Here is a 14,799-nt window from a genome sequence, read left to right as displayed (position 1 = left end):
AAACAATCTGCCCTTTAAAATATTCTTTAAAAAATGTCGCTTATTAAAGTATCCTGTGTCTTAATCGCAGAATAACTCGTCAGTGTATTAGCAATGGATCCACAACTATTGATGCCAACAGATGACTCCTGAGTCGCATTTGTAACCAAACATTCCGTTCCAATCCCACCGCTCGGATTTCACAGGCGTAATATTGATATTTGGTCCAGCAAATTCCGTGACTCGAGGGAAGAAAAACAATGAGTGTAATAATATTTTATTCGGCTTCTCTCCTCGCCCCTTCTAGCCCTTCGCAGGAAAAATATGTGTAACTGTTTCCTGAGGCTCACACCGAGAACTAAAAACTCTCCCTCTGAAGTCCTACAAATGAGCGTAGAGACAATATGGAAGCCGTCCTTAAGACAAGCGGGGGAATTGCAACAAGGGTAGAAAAAATTATGTTTGTCAGATAGCTTTGTTTGGTGGGGTCGAAAAACTATTTGTGAACGTTTGTGACGTTTTGGACATCACGGTAACAAAACATCCACATGAACGCTGAATAACACAAGTGTACTTAACCATAAACATGTATACATTGAACGATGATTTGGTGTAATGTTACACAGAGTGACCATCATCAATGACGTGGGAAGATATATTGGCAGAATCCCCCCTCAGCAAATACATTCTTTCTTTGTAGTCAGTCCTCAAGATGTTCGTTTTGCCTCCGTTTTAGGAGCATCTCCTTGAGGTATGCTTAAAGCCGTACTTCTTTGCATCATTGCATTTTTTCTAGAAGTAATTACATCGAAACTCTAGACGTCTCTTTGCTATTGATTGATCCTGTCCTCGCATAGTTTAAGCTACTGTTCACAACTATTACAAATACTCCTTACTGTCAGTCTAAACGTTTTTCAATCAATTGTCACATTTGATTTTCGGACATATTTCCATTTCGAATTTCACAGATGCCAACCGTTGATATTCAGGGCTGCCTTTCTTTTAAAAAGATTACTTTAACGATTTCTAAAGCCATAATTCATGTCGTCTTATTTTTAACTGGAAGTTAATGGTAGTTAATACACTGAAACGTGACACCATTGTTTCATTTGTGATGGGGCTGTCTATCAACCATTTATCAACCGTTTCATGTGGGGAATGCAGCCTTTAATAATTGTTTCCCGAAATATCATGTTTAACGTTGAGGCAGTTGATTGACGGCGATTGGTGTTTATCACTGAATTTAACACTGGGTGGCAGTATAGGATGTAGAAATAATCTTTATTCAACGTTTATATTTATCTTGTCTTGAATTGCGTTGAGAAAGTATCTGTGTACAGAGGTATCTTGAAATGATTTATGCAAACAAATGAAGCTTATTGCATTTGTTTATGCCTTTGGAATCAATGTCAATGACTGTATCTGTATTTAAACTAAACTAAATAGACGTTACGTGGGGTGAATGAAAAGAGGTGATTGTGATTGCATACAAGATCAAAGTTAGTGGAGGACATCGGGATAAGTTTATATTGCATTTTGGACACCATTTGGTGTTAATATTGTGATATTTCTAGATAAATGCCTAATCATGTTACTTCCATTTGTCACGGAGATCATTCTGTTCATACGTATATTGATATACTATCCATGATGTATATTCAATGTATATCCAATTAACGTAATTATGAGAATTATAAGTAAGTATCTGTACCTTATATTTTCTTTCAAACATGTGTGAAACGGCAACGCCAGAGAATAACCGATTATCTAGCGAAACAGATTCCATTTGGCGTAAAAGGAAACATAGCAGTGAACATTCTATAAATGGGTCGCTGAAAATCAGTGATGACACCAGCTTTCCGCGAAAATATTTTCCGAATGCACGTGGAAAGGTAATGTGGAAAAATAGCCCAATTGATCCATGGCTATCACGCTGGCAAAACTAAAGGACATTGGTGTAATGTTAACAAACCAGGGATCAAAGTAGTGAGTTATAAATTCAAAACCACGAGCATGTGATCCTGGTGCAGCTAAGGAAAGCCACTCATTAGACTATTTTATCACAGACGGAAACCACATTGTAATTATCTTCAGAAAGTGTCTGCATCCATATCTCAGTGGACAGGGCGTCTGTCCGGATAACGGAAGGTCGGTGGTTCTATCCCATGGCGTAAGACGTTAAAAGATGGTACTTGTTGCTACCCTGTCTGGCGCTCGGCATTGAGGGGATAAAAGTAGCTATGGTCGGCTCGGAGTGTGTCTGATTGAGGTATCCATGCTAAACTGCTGCATGGTCCCTTAGTGGCTAGCGCTGTAAAACAGACGGCCGGCGTAGTACAAGCAGCCACACACACGTATGGGTATGCACGATATATTAGTGACGTTAAAACCCATGTCGTCTCACCACGCCATGTGAAAGTAATTGTACGTATATAAAAGACGTTGGACTAGTTTAGATTTATATGCAGGTCTTGGTATTGCCATCTCTTTGTCGACCTGAATGTTCGCGAACATCCATGTCCCCCAATATGACCTTTGTAAGGAGAATTGCTGAAGCTGTAAATATGTTTCAGATTTGATCTGCCTTTGGTTAAACCAAGGGGGACATTAGGCATGGTATTTCATGCTTCATGTTTTCAGTTTGTTTTAACGATCGCAAGAACAACGTTTCCCCCGAGACGTGATTTCAGTGATTTTATGCAATACTATGTTTTTGACAGAACACAAAAACTGCCATCTTTTTCTGAAAGAATTGTTTACGGAAGAAAGATAATACCATTCTTAGTTGAAACACTTGCCGTTAACCATGTCAAATCTTCATACACAGCACACTTAAGTAATATATACATTTATGCATATATATGTAATATATTCCCAGTGAGGTTTAGCACGAATATCAGTAACATTAAACGTTGAACATATTGTTCCAATAACGTGAAGCCTATAGAAGGGTTCGAATTACCGAAACACCAAGAAACGTCGTTTTCAGCAGTAGTTCTGTCATAACATGGCACCCCATGCGGTGGGAAAGCCCGAAGTGGTGCAGGTCTAAGACGATCACTAATTTGGTGACACCTACGAGCAGGGGTATGGTGCTGAAAACGGGAAACTTTGTCAGGGAGGACCGCTTTTGGTTAAAGCCTGGTGGTCAACGCGTTCGCCTGTCACGCCGATGCGCCGGGTTCCATTTTTCATGGGTGCAATGTGGGAAACCCATGTCTGGTGTCCCTCGACTTTATCCTGCTGGGAAAGCGACGTAAAGCCATACTCACTTACTCACTCACTCACTCACTCCAATAACATTCAAGGTCATTGAAATTGATGGCAATGTGTCCGTTGCTGTTAAGGATAAACATCTACGATGTGTATGGGTCTCCTCCTTGATTTTGCTTACATGCCTTGACAATCTTAAATGCATTTTAAGTGATGTTTTGCACAAATCGCCCTCTTATTTAAGTATCAGAGCATTTATTTGATGATACCACAGAGCGTACATGATGTCCAAGGTTAGTTAAATATGAGTCGGGCGAAGAAACTGACATGGCGAACACTCAGCGTGATCGCACTGGAGTGCAAATAACCACCAACTGGAGGAGTGAAACACGGGAGCCATCTCCTACACCTTGGTCACACTGAAGGATGCCGTGGACACCTAACCACCTGCACCCACTCGCATTCGTTTTGGTTCAAACATACCCTTTTCATTTTTACTTGAAAAGGTACGAGAATATATGGACGACAACAAATTACATATATTTTTTAGAGATTCTTATGTATGTGCGTGCGTCCGTGCATGCATATCTGTGCACAATACTGATCTCTTAGATCTTGCTATGAAAAGTGGAACTATTTAATTACATCAACTGCGTTATATTGAGCCAGTGCAAAATATGCGTTGCCAAATGATATTAAATCCATATCAATAATATTGTATATGGTACGAGATTGCATAGCTTTGTTCACGTACCGCTTTTTTCCGTACGTGCTTTTATACGTAGGAAGTCTGTTTGTACAGGAGGGCAGGCACGACAAATATGAGCTGTATCTGACGACGTTCGATGATGGAAACAAGATTATATCACTTCATGGCATTACACACGGCATTGTCCGACATACCGACAGAGAACACAGTGGATGTACACAGTACATTTTTGATGTCTTAAATGAAGAAGCGTGAGTGGGATCGACTAACCAAGATGAGCTCGCCACAGCGGTATAAAAGAAAACCTGCATGAAATAACATTTATTCCCGAGATGACGCATCCCTTCTATTATATATGATACTCTGTGATGTGTTGAAAGATAATACTCTACTTAGGACCGTAGCATTTCAAATTGGATAACAACAATAAAAGAAGTTTGAAAGTATTGCAACAGAACTGCACTGTACCTCGATAGCTTTAACGAAATCCAATATCGCCAACATACTATTTAATTGATTTGATTTCGTTATTGTATTGGTTTCAGAGTTTTACTGCAACAAACACGTATAAATATCGGATAGATCGTAATCAGGTAACTGTATCTGCTGTTAAAAGGAATGAGTATTCATAAATCAAATTGATTAAATATTACCATATGGTTCCTCCTACAGTTTTTATCTCAGAATCTGAAAAGGCATACGAGTAATGAGCTATTTACGTAAATACTGTGGAGGGCCTTAAGGGATAATTTGATATTGCGTGTAGCTTGTAAGAGTTCATTTTGTGGAATATCGAGAGAGGATAAAGTAAAAACTATTTATGGCACCAGTGACATATTTCCGAAGGTTTTACAAGGGTAATTTGACCAATGGGAAAATATATAATTTAAAAAAGGATACAACAAACAAACAATACCAATCTTTGAATGCTAATTTTATTTGTACTTTATTGTTTGTGTTCTGGACTAGCTCTAAGACGTGAGTGGCTCTTGCAATTTGGCTTTTATCATAAGTGGGGCGGTCGGGTAGCCTTGTGTTTAAAGCGTTCGCTCGTCACGCCGATGACAGAGGTTCGATTCCTGATATGGGTACAATGTGTGAAGCCCATTCCCGGTCTTCCCCGCCGAGATATTGCTGTAATATTGCTAAAAGCTACATAAAAACCATACTCACTCACTCATCATAAGGATCAACAGCCACGAATTGTGGATAAAAATCCACGACAAGCGTTACTCAGACAACGAAGCCTTTTGTCGCCATATGATTGCAAGATCCTCAACACCACCAACTCACTTATCTTCAAACACAAATAACTCTAAAATAATTAAGACATAAGTCCGTTGTACCATTATGAAGTTGTGGTGATACTACATGTAGGTGTTCGCAAAACACATCCTGCTCCATCGATGACATCCGTCACAAACCTATGTGAAGGTTAAAAAAGCAAAATAAAATAAAACTATCTATTATTTGAAACGCTTTAATACCAAGACATGATGCTATGACAGCGTGTTACCATAAGCGTACGCGACCTGTGGTTGGTGATTAAATCCAGTGGATTTTGAAGTAATAATAACGTGTTCACCACATGTATCGTCACTTCTGTTTGCACGGTAACATTTGCCATTTGCAATAAATGAAAGTGTTGGCGTCGATTTCATAGTGACCTTTGTATTCCTGTTCTAACCTGTTAAACACAGGATGAATGTATGCTGAACCCTCGCTGCACACGTGATGAATAAATGCTGAACACATGCGTAACACTTGCTGAGCACACGCTGAACACACAGAAATCTATCAACTTTAATCGTTGACCATACGCTGACCATACGTTGAACACACGTGGAGAACACGCTGAACACACAGAAATCTATTAACTTTAATCGTTGACCATACGCTGACCATACGTTGAACACACGTGGAGCACATGCTGAACACACAGAAATCTATCAACTTTAATCGTTGACCATACGCTGACCATACGTTGAATACACGTGGAGCACACTTGTATACACAGAGATCTATCAACTTTAATCGTTGACCATACGCTGACCATACGTTGAATACACGTGGAGCACACTTGTATACACAGAGATCTATCAACTTTAATCGTTGACCATACGCTTACCATACGTTGAATACACGTTGAGCACACTTGTATACACAGAGATCTATCAACTTTAATCGTTGACCATACGCTGACCATACGTTGAATACACGTGGAGCACACTTGTATACACAGAGATCTATCAACTTTAATCGTTGACCATACGCTTACCATACGTTGAACACACGTAAAGCACACGCTGAACACACAGAGATCTATCAACATTAATCGTTGACCATACGCTGACCATACGTTGAACACACGTGAAGCACACGCTGAACACACAGAAATCTATCAACATTAATCGTTGACCATACGCTGACCATACGTTGAATACACGTGGAGCACACGCTGAACACACAGAAATCTATTAACTTTAATCGTTGACCATACGCTGACCATACGTTGAACACACGTGGAACACACGCTGAACACACAGAAATCTATCAACTTTAATCGTTGACCATACGCTGACCATACGTTGAACACACGTGGGGCACAAGCTGAACACACAGAAATCTATCAACTTTAATCGTTGACCATACGCTTACCATACGTTGAACACACGTGGATCACACGCTGAACACACAGAGATCTATCAACTTTAATCGTTGACCATACGCTGACCATACGTTGAACACACGTGGAGCACACGCTGAACTTACAGAGATCTATCAACTTTAATCGTTGACCATACGCTGAACATACTTTGAACACACGTGGATCACACGCTGAACACACAGAAATCTATTAACTTTAATCGTTGACCATACGCTGACCATACGTTGAACACACGTGGAACACACGCTCCACACATGCTGAACACAAGCTGAATATACGCTTTAGACGTGCCCGATGCATACGTGCCCGAAGCAATGACCACATGTTGTGCATATGCTGAACACACGTTTAACGCACAATGGACACATGTCGAACGCACCCATAACAAATGTGAAAATACGCTGAACATGCCGAGCACATGCTGAACACACATTGAAGTGACGCTTAAATGACAATGACGACATGTTGAGCACTCGCTGAAAAACACGTTCAACCCACAATGGACACGTGTCGTACACACGCTGAAAAATACGTTCAACACGCGATGGACACGTCTCGGGCATACGCTGAACACCATGCTGCACACTCGCTGAACACAAACATGTCGGGACAGTGAAAGAAATTAAGTGCGATGTAATTCCCTATTTAGACTTTTACCATTCGTGTCCGTGTTAATTCAGATGAACAATTAACTTGCCGTTGCATGTGTTTTGACGGGTGCTACCGGTTGGGCAGGATACGTTCACCTTTTCGCGAACATTGGTATCATAACTATTTGGTAGTGGTTCATCAACACATGCGGGGGGCACGGGGGAGGGTGGGGGGGGGGGGGGGGGGGTGCGGTCGTCTAAGGCGCCGCGATTCGCTGTGCAGAGTTGCGACTCTTGTGCACGCTAGAAACCTATGATTGTGGGTTCGAATGCCGGTGCGACCCGATTATATTTCTAGGTTTGTCAGCACCATACCCGTGCTCGTGGGCTTCACCGAAGTGGTGAATGTGTGAGACCTACATCTTTCCTGACACGCCTCGATATAACTGGAATACTGTTAAAAGCGGCGTTAAACCCAACTCAGTAATTCATCAACACATGCTCATTATATAGTTGGAATCGTACAATGGACTCTGCTGTTAGCAGAGATTTTCCTTTATGACAATGGAGATGGTTCTGTTGCTTTTATTTATTATAAATAGGTGTCCTGACAAAAATCACGGTTAATCTTTAGCACAGAATACCTAGCGCATACCTTTATACCAATGAACCAACGCCGCGATATAACTGGAATACTGTTAAAAGCGGCGTTAAACCAAACTCACTCACTCATTAACCATTTGCAGCTGAGAGACTTATTAACCTGTATATCTTAATGAAGGAGGAAAAAGTAGCTCCGAAACGCCGTATACAGAATAAGTGAAGCTGCTATCCATAAAAAGTGTCATGCATTCATGTTCTCCCAACTTGCAAATGCCTATCAAAGACTTACTAGCTATCGTGTATATCGTGGTTCCTTGGTCGTCCGTTGACGACTAGCTGATGATTACCCAGATACCTGTTAACCTTTATCTTACAGTTACATGAAGACTGTAAAGAAAAGCATGTTTCTCATATTTGCATGGATACCGGTTAACATATTTCAATCGGTTACTTAAAGACCCACCAATAACAGTTACTCAGAGACTCGTGAATGTTGAACCCACGCGTACCGGCGCTGCTGAGGGACGCAACTCGGCACAACTATCACAGCGAACACCTGGTATCTGCTTTTACCATTTTTTTCTTATAAATATGGAAAGGATATTGTCCCTTTTATTAAGAAGAATCGATCAGTCATGTCACCTATTTGGGGGAATAGAGTCCATAACGCTGTATATACGATCGATACGATGGTTAGTATGTATCTGCACATGTCAAATACTCTTATATTGGACTGATGTAGTCTCGAGGTTGTCTATGAGGTGGCTATAGTTATAGGCACAAGCATTTGTCCATAACCTCACGTCCTATTTCACAAAAGAATGCTTTGAATATGACACATTTAAAGTTGATTTATAATGGACGGCTTTAAATATGTCGAATTAAAATTAAATTTAAGCCCAATTCAATTTCTGTGACGCATTTATTTCTTAACGTGCTTCCCACATGTATTGATTTGTCTGCATGATTACATGATAACAAGATATTTCGGAAAATGTTTCTTGAACTATATCTAATTCTTGATGCATCTTCTTGCAATACATGTCACGACTGGTACCCAATTTAAAGCAAATAGATTTAAGACAAATATAAGTGACACCTTTAATTTGATCAACCCACATAACTAGTGTTATGATGATCAAATATCTATGTACTATTATACGTCCGTTAAGCGTCAGAATATCCAAAGGAGTGTCCCGATCGATCTGCATTAGTTTTGTACATACATCTCACAGCAGGAATTGGTAACCGAAGGGCAACATCCAGACCAATCCTGGCATTCCATTAACAATACATAAACCACTACAATCTTGGCAGTACGTGTTGCAATGATTCCTGTGAGACGCCACGGCTGTGTTTCATAAAACTGCAATGTATAATAAAATATTTAATTTGATTTCAAATGAATTTCGAAAAGTGGGGTATTCATTATGGTTGATTGTGCGTGATGTCCCCGACCCAATGACCAAGCTGTAGGTTTAGGAATGGTCAGATATTAATCTCTAATGGCCGTAACAATTATTCATACATTAATAGTCTGGGGCACGTGGACTTTTATCATGTGTATGTATGAGGAGATTGGATGGCGTTATCATCAACTGCTGCAATTTACCAAGGGACAACCCTATCCGAGTATTATTAAATTGTCAGTGTAAGGTATAACTCCCGCTCACTTACGCTGGGGAGTGGACTTGGTGATCATTTCAATACTTAATCAAAACGATATACACACACAGAGTGATGAATATCAGTGCTGGTCGTTATGCAACTGATGCGCAGTTAGCGAAGTAACATTATCCCGATCAAATGTCAGTTTAATACTGTGACGAGTAGAGTGAAACTTCGTTAGTCCGAATTAACAAATTTCGGATTAATGAATCATCCTAACTGAATGACGTATTGTGTTTCATTTTAGACATTTCTAAAGATAATCGTTCAGAAGCGGGGTCCCTATAAACGAGTTCATGAATAACGATATACCAATGTAATCCACTCCCATATAGAACTTGTGGTTTATTCCTAATGACAAATTGTTAGGCAGATCATTTCTGATATTTTTATATGATAAAGCACTGAGGGAAAATTCATTTCTCTTTCTTTTGTTAACAGAGAATGTAGATAATATTGCGGTTGTCGTCATAAGACCACTCCTTTTTTTTATATAAACGACGGTACCATTACTTGATTCATAACATGCCCAAAAGAACGAATTTAATTAATTGCAGTTTCCCTCCAGTATAAGAAAGAGTGTCTGCAACTGTAATTTCATACGACTTTTACCAGAGAGAATACGTATTAATATACATTTCCTATGAGTATCTCTCATACAGACGAATGACAAATACTTTTTTTGCGTGTTCAGAGGGAAATACATTCGTCAATATATACATCGTATTCTTTAATTAAGAATGGTGGAATTGACTTTTTGTAATATACATGTTGAGACAACAAATGTCGTTTGAATTTTAGCTTATGATTTTCTCATACATGTGTTTTTAATGTTATCTTCACACATTCATGGACACAAGTTTCAGTGATACTGAACCACTACCAAGGTCATGTGTGGAAAGTACCAGACTGTGAGGAAAGGAAGATTTTCCGTTTTTATGTTTATGCTCCAGACGATTTCTCTATGTACTTAAAGTCGTTCCATTCAAAATGAATCTTTTGCGAAATGATCGGAAGTTTTATGTGCATTTTGAATTGCTAATGCAAGATGCGATTACACGTTATCTGGATACTTGTGCCAATTGAGTATGCATGAGCTTTCTGTTTTTAGTAACAATGAGCATAATGTTGCCACAAAAGTTGAAAGATCGTGTCCAAAATCCGATATTTGCACATGTGCATTTTAGCAATTGTGAAAGCTAATTTGTCAGTTGCAGTAATGACGTTATTCAAAAACAAAACGACATAACGTCATCCATTCATGATGTCAGTGAGTGATAACGTTTTAAATTGGACATAATGTCGTACCTTTTCATTACATTACATGACAGTGGTAAATATATAGAATCAGCCTCGAAATGAGGATTAAGTGTTTTTGGCGAGAAACGTGCAGCATTCAATCACAAGTTTTCGTGAGTGTATGTTCATCTCACAAACGCTTTTTTGTCCATTAAGCCATATATCACTATGGCACGCCGTAAACAGATTCCATATGCCATGACTTTATATGATAAAATATATACAAACTTTACAAAGTGAGGCAACTCGAAGACGAATGGAGAATTGGTGACTCAAATAACAAATATCGATAAATATAACAGCAGTAAGAGTAGGTAAACTGAATTCTTAGAATACATCAAACACGTTCAACAATGATTCCTTTGATGTAGGATGAAACGTGAAGATATTAGCAAAACATAATAACTTTGAAATATTATACATCTACATTTAGAAGAAGAAAAACATATGAGAAAAAAACCGAAAAATAATGTCTCTCAATTTACAACTCAAATAAGACGCTTCTTCACTTCAATTCTCAGGAAACTTAGGTTTGGAAGACTGAAGTGCAACCACTGCATTCTGTTGGAATATAACGTTACAGTGCGTCAGAAATACAGCGACACACAACTGTTACAAGATAGAAATACGGTTCATGGCCGTCGGTACCACGTGTGGCGTCTCTCTAATAATTTGTAGATACGAAAGTTGTTTGAAGCACCATGAAGAGATCAGCAGTACTATCTTTATGGAGATTTATTAATATTTAACTCTTAACAAATTCCACCACTCGTAATAATATTTTCTCCTACCTTAATGCTGTGTGTCAGTTGATACCGACATATATGTCACACATATATCAGCTGTATTATAAACCAGTATTTATATATTAAGTGTATACTTATGCACATAGATTTTATTATGAGTGATCTTAAGTATATTCTATTTGTCGATACTATCTGCAGATGCGAATATTATAGATTGTTAGTTTTACAAACAAGTACTATATGTAATTTATTCAGCAGAGTTAATAACTTGCTGTGTAGAGTTGTGCCCCTTAATTTACCGGTTTCCGCTTGTGGTTGATTGTTGACGGCTTGTGTTATTTCCCTTTATTATGCATAGAAACGACCGAAATGATAAACAACTTAAATGGCTAAAACGTCAGTGTTAACGCTAACACCAAGGTCGCAGGTCCCAACAAACAGAAACATATGGAAGTACAGCTTCTTGGTTAAACATCACGCCAAACCAATGAAACCTGTGAAATACCATTATATAGGTTAATCAGTATTTGCAACCAGGAATCGCCGTTTCGGGGTCGTTGTAGTTGGTTCATATGGCTGTGATCAAATCATTTTAACTTAATGCTCACACGGATGTTCTTCAAGACATGAACTTTCTGTGTCTTCGTGGCAATGCATACATTCCGATATCGTTGCCAGTTTTCAGTTTAATATTTCCCATTGCTCAACCGGTCCTCATTATCGTCTTTTTTCTGTCTACTCGCAATTTAACCAACGAACCTTGAACACACTGCCAATTTAGAAGAAACAATCACGAAGTAAGAGTTACTTTCCTTGTTATGCTGGCATCCGCTTTCACGTCATTTAACGGGATCAACGTGTAATGTATTGCAAATCATTTGGTAAAATACGTTCTTGTCGTCCTTAATAAATCCACCGAGCGACCCACTTTTTTTAACCTTGGAGACTATGAATCACTCAAATGAATATTTTCCTATAACCATGGGAATCACCTTAATCATACTTTATGTTATACCATCATCCCAAAGGCATAAATCTTGCTTTTCATCTGCATATATATATATATCTACACAACTTATATTTGTTCTCATGTTCCCTCACGTGTAATGTATTGCATACAACGAATTACATTAAACATTCATACACATATATACATAAGTGTATCGTGTATGAACATGAATTCAGCTGCAGGAGAATCACTAACGACATCAAGAGGAGTGAAGAAAGGTGCTTCTATCGCCATCCTTACTTCACCACAACCATCTGACGAATGTATCATTACTTAACCTTCTTGAAACGCCATGCCTGTTTTGCCTAAAATCATATGGAATATACATACGATCGTTACTTCGTATGCCATCATATGTGTATGAACAATCTCGACGGTTGTATATTGAAAGGAGATCGCATCACCTTGTGTTTTCAAGCATACACCGACCGGACACGCATTGACCGTCTTGTTGTACTGCATGTGTCTTTCCTTATCAGAATAGTATCACGCAATGCTGTATGAACGTCACTTCCATTAGTGGCATGTATTCCCATGTATGAGAACGTTGTAATTTTAGCTTGTATTTTTATGCATTCAGCAAATGGGTTCTCACTGTGGGGTCCTGTCCGTTTAATTACAACTAACCCGCGTTACCTTTTAACTGCAAATTACCTAGCACTCTGACGAGGAATATGATACAGGCACGGGGGTATTTCAGAAAATGAGATTAAGGAAAACAGTTAAGCTCATCATTTCATATGAAATTGAAACATTTAATCGTTACAATCCAGCAATGCAGTAAGAAAACGACTCAATACACGAAACTGCATGATTGCTTTACGGAATATCAAAAGAAGGAACTCTTTAATAGGTGAGGTGAAATGGACTAAACGTCGCTTTCAGGATCATTGCACCACTTATACAGTGACATGCAAGGGGTGTTTGGTGTGCGTGTGTGTGAGGTGTGAGTATGTTTGTGAGAGTGTGTGTGTGAGAGTGTGTGATTGTGTGAGAGTGTGTGATTGTGTGATTGTGTGAGTGTGTGTGTGTGTGTGTGTGATTGTGTGATTGTGTGAGTGTGTGTGTGTGTGTGTGTGTGTGTGTGTGTGTGTGTGTGTGTGTGTGTGTGTGTGTGTGTGTGTGTGTGTGTGTGTTTTGTGGCTGCACGTACTAGTCCGGACAGTATTCTGAGCCGACCAGTCCTTGCTTTATCCCCTTAAGACAAGTTATCAACAAGTACTATTTTTTTACGTCTTTTGATATGACGCGGCCGGGATCGAACCATCGACCTTTTGCTCTCCGAGAAGACGCGCTATCAACTACACGACGTAGACGGTTGAATTCTTTAATACAAGTATAAATATTCCATTTCTTACAAGGAACATTGATCTTTACTCATGTGAGTTAGGATGCTACTTTTTACAGCGAACGAAGATAAAAGGTTTTCTTATTTCTTCATCTCGCGAAGAACAATCTCTTGTGCAGATATCAGATTACTTTAATGTTTAATGGATACTGGTACGTTTGAACATAATCGATGCGAAAATGTTAAATTCCTACGGTGTAACACAATAAATATACAACAGAGTTTTAAAAAAAACTAAACTTTAAATGTGGTGAATTATCAAGTACCTGCTATTCCTGCACAATGATCTTAATCACCATTTCAATATATCCCAGAAAAGTCAACAGTAACATGAACATTTCATTTGGATTCCATTGTACTTTTCAATTTGTCTTTTCAATGGTTGCGGAAAGGCACAATGGAAGTTCATAAAAATGTGTAAATGACAAAGTTATGAAGTCATAATAGTATGCACCTACCTGTCTACTCGATAGTCCCTAGGTTTTACTAACTAGAGAAGTATGATAACGTCTGTCCTACACGTAGGTATGTCCCCAATTGGCTTGCCTTCTCGGATACCCTGGCGATGGTACAAAGTGACTCCCCTGTCGGATTTACGCGAATTAGCGGCACAACGCAGTCCTTGATGGCTTATATAGCAACTTAGCATCCGTCGATAGCAATATTCTGTACGTGCTGAAATCGATTATTGATTGATGGGTGGCAACTGTCAATCAGCACGGCGTGAGCGAGGGGGAAGGGTTTGTGGTTTGTGTGGGGGCGGGAGAGGAGGGAGGGGGAAGGGGCTCGAGCCTTAGGCACTGCTAGCTAGCACACCTCCTCTGGAGGAACGAGAGTGGCATAGTTGCTATGGAAACGATGCAACAAAATGAGCGTTCTTCGTATCATTACGGGAAGTGAGGGCTTGACGGAGAGAGAGCAGGCGTAAAGACCGTTGGCGATCAGCGCAGGGCTCTATGAGAAAATC

At 39.3% G+C, this 14,799-nt stretch overlaps 1 protein-coding gene across 1 annotated transcript in view; it reads right to left on the bottom strand.

The window, feature by feature from the left end:
• Positions 1-14,462, bottom strand: part of LOC139462244 (buccalin-like) — a 46,327-nt gene extending 31,865 nt beyond the window's left edge. Inside the window, exon 1 of the mRNA XM_071243843.1 lies at positions 14,291-14,462. The gene's annotated coding sequence lies outside the window, so the exon portion shown is untranslated. The remainder of the gene's footprint in view (positions 1-14,290) is intronic.
• Between the last annotated feature and the right edge of the window lie 337 nt (positions 14,463-14,799).

The sequence above is a fragment of the Haliotis cracherodii genome, unplaced genomic scaffold, assembly GCF_022045235.1.
Source record: "Haliotis cracherodii isolate W230 unplaced genomic scaffold, xgHalCrac1.p SCAF_15, whole genome shotgun sequence".
NCBI classification, from domain to species: Eukaryota; Metazoa; Mollusca; class Gastropoda; order Lepetellida; family Haliotidae; genus Haliotis; species Haliotis cracherodii.
Note: the sequence above shows the minus strand (reverse complement) of the source record. Positions and strands in the feature narration are given on the sequence as shown.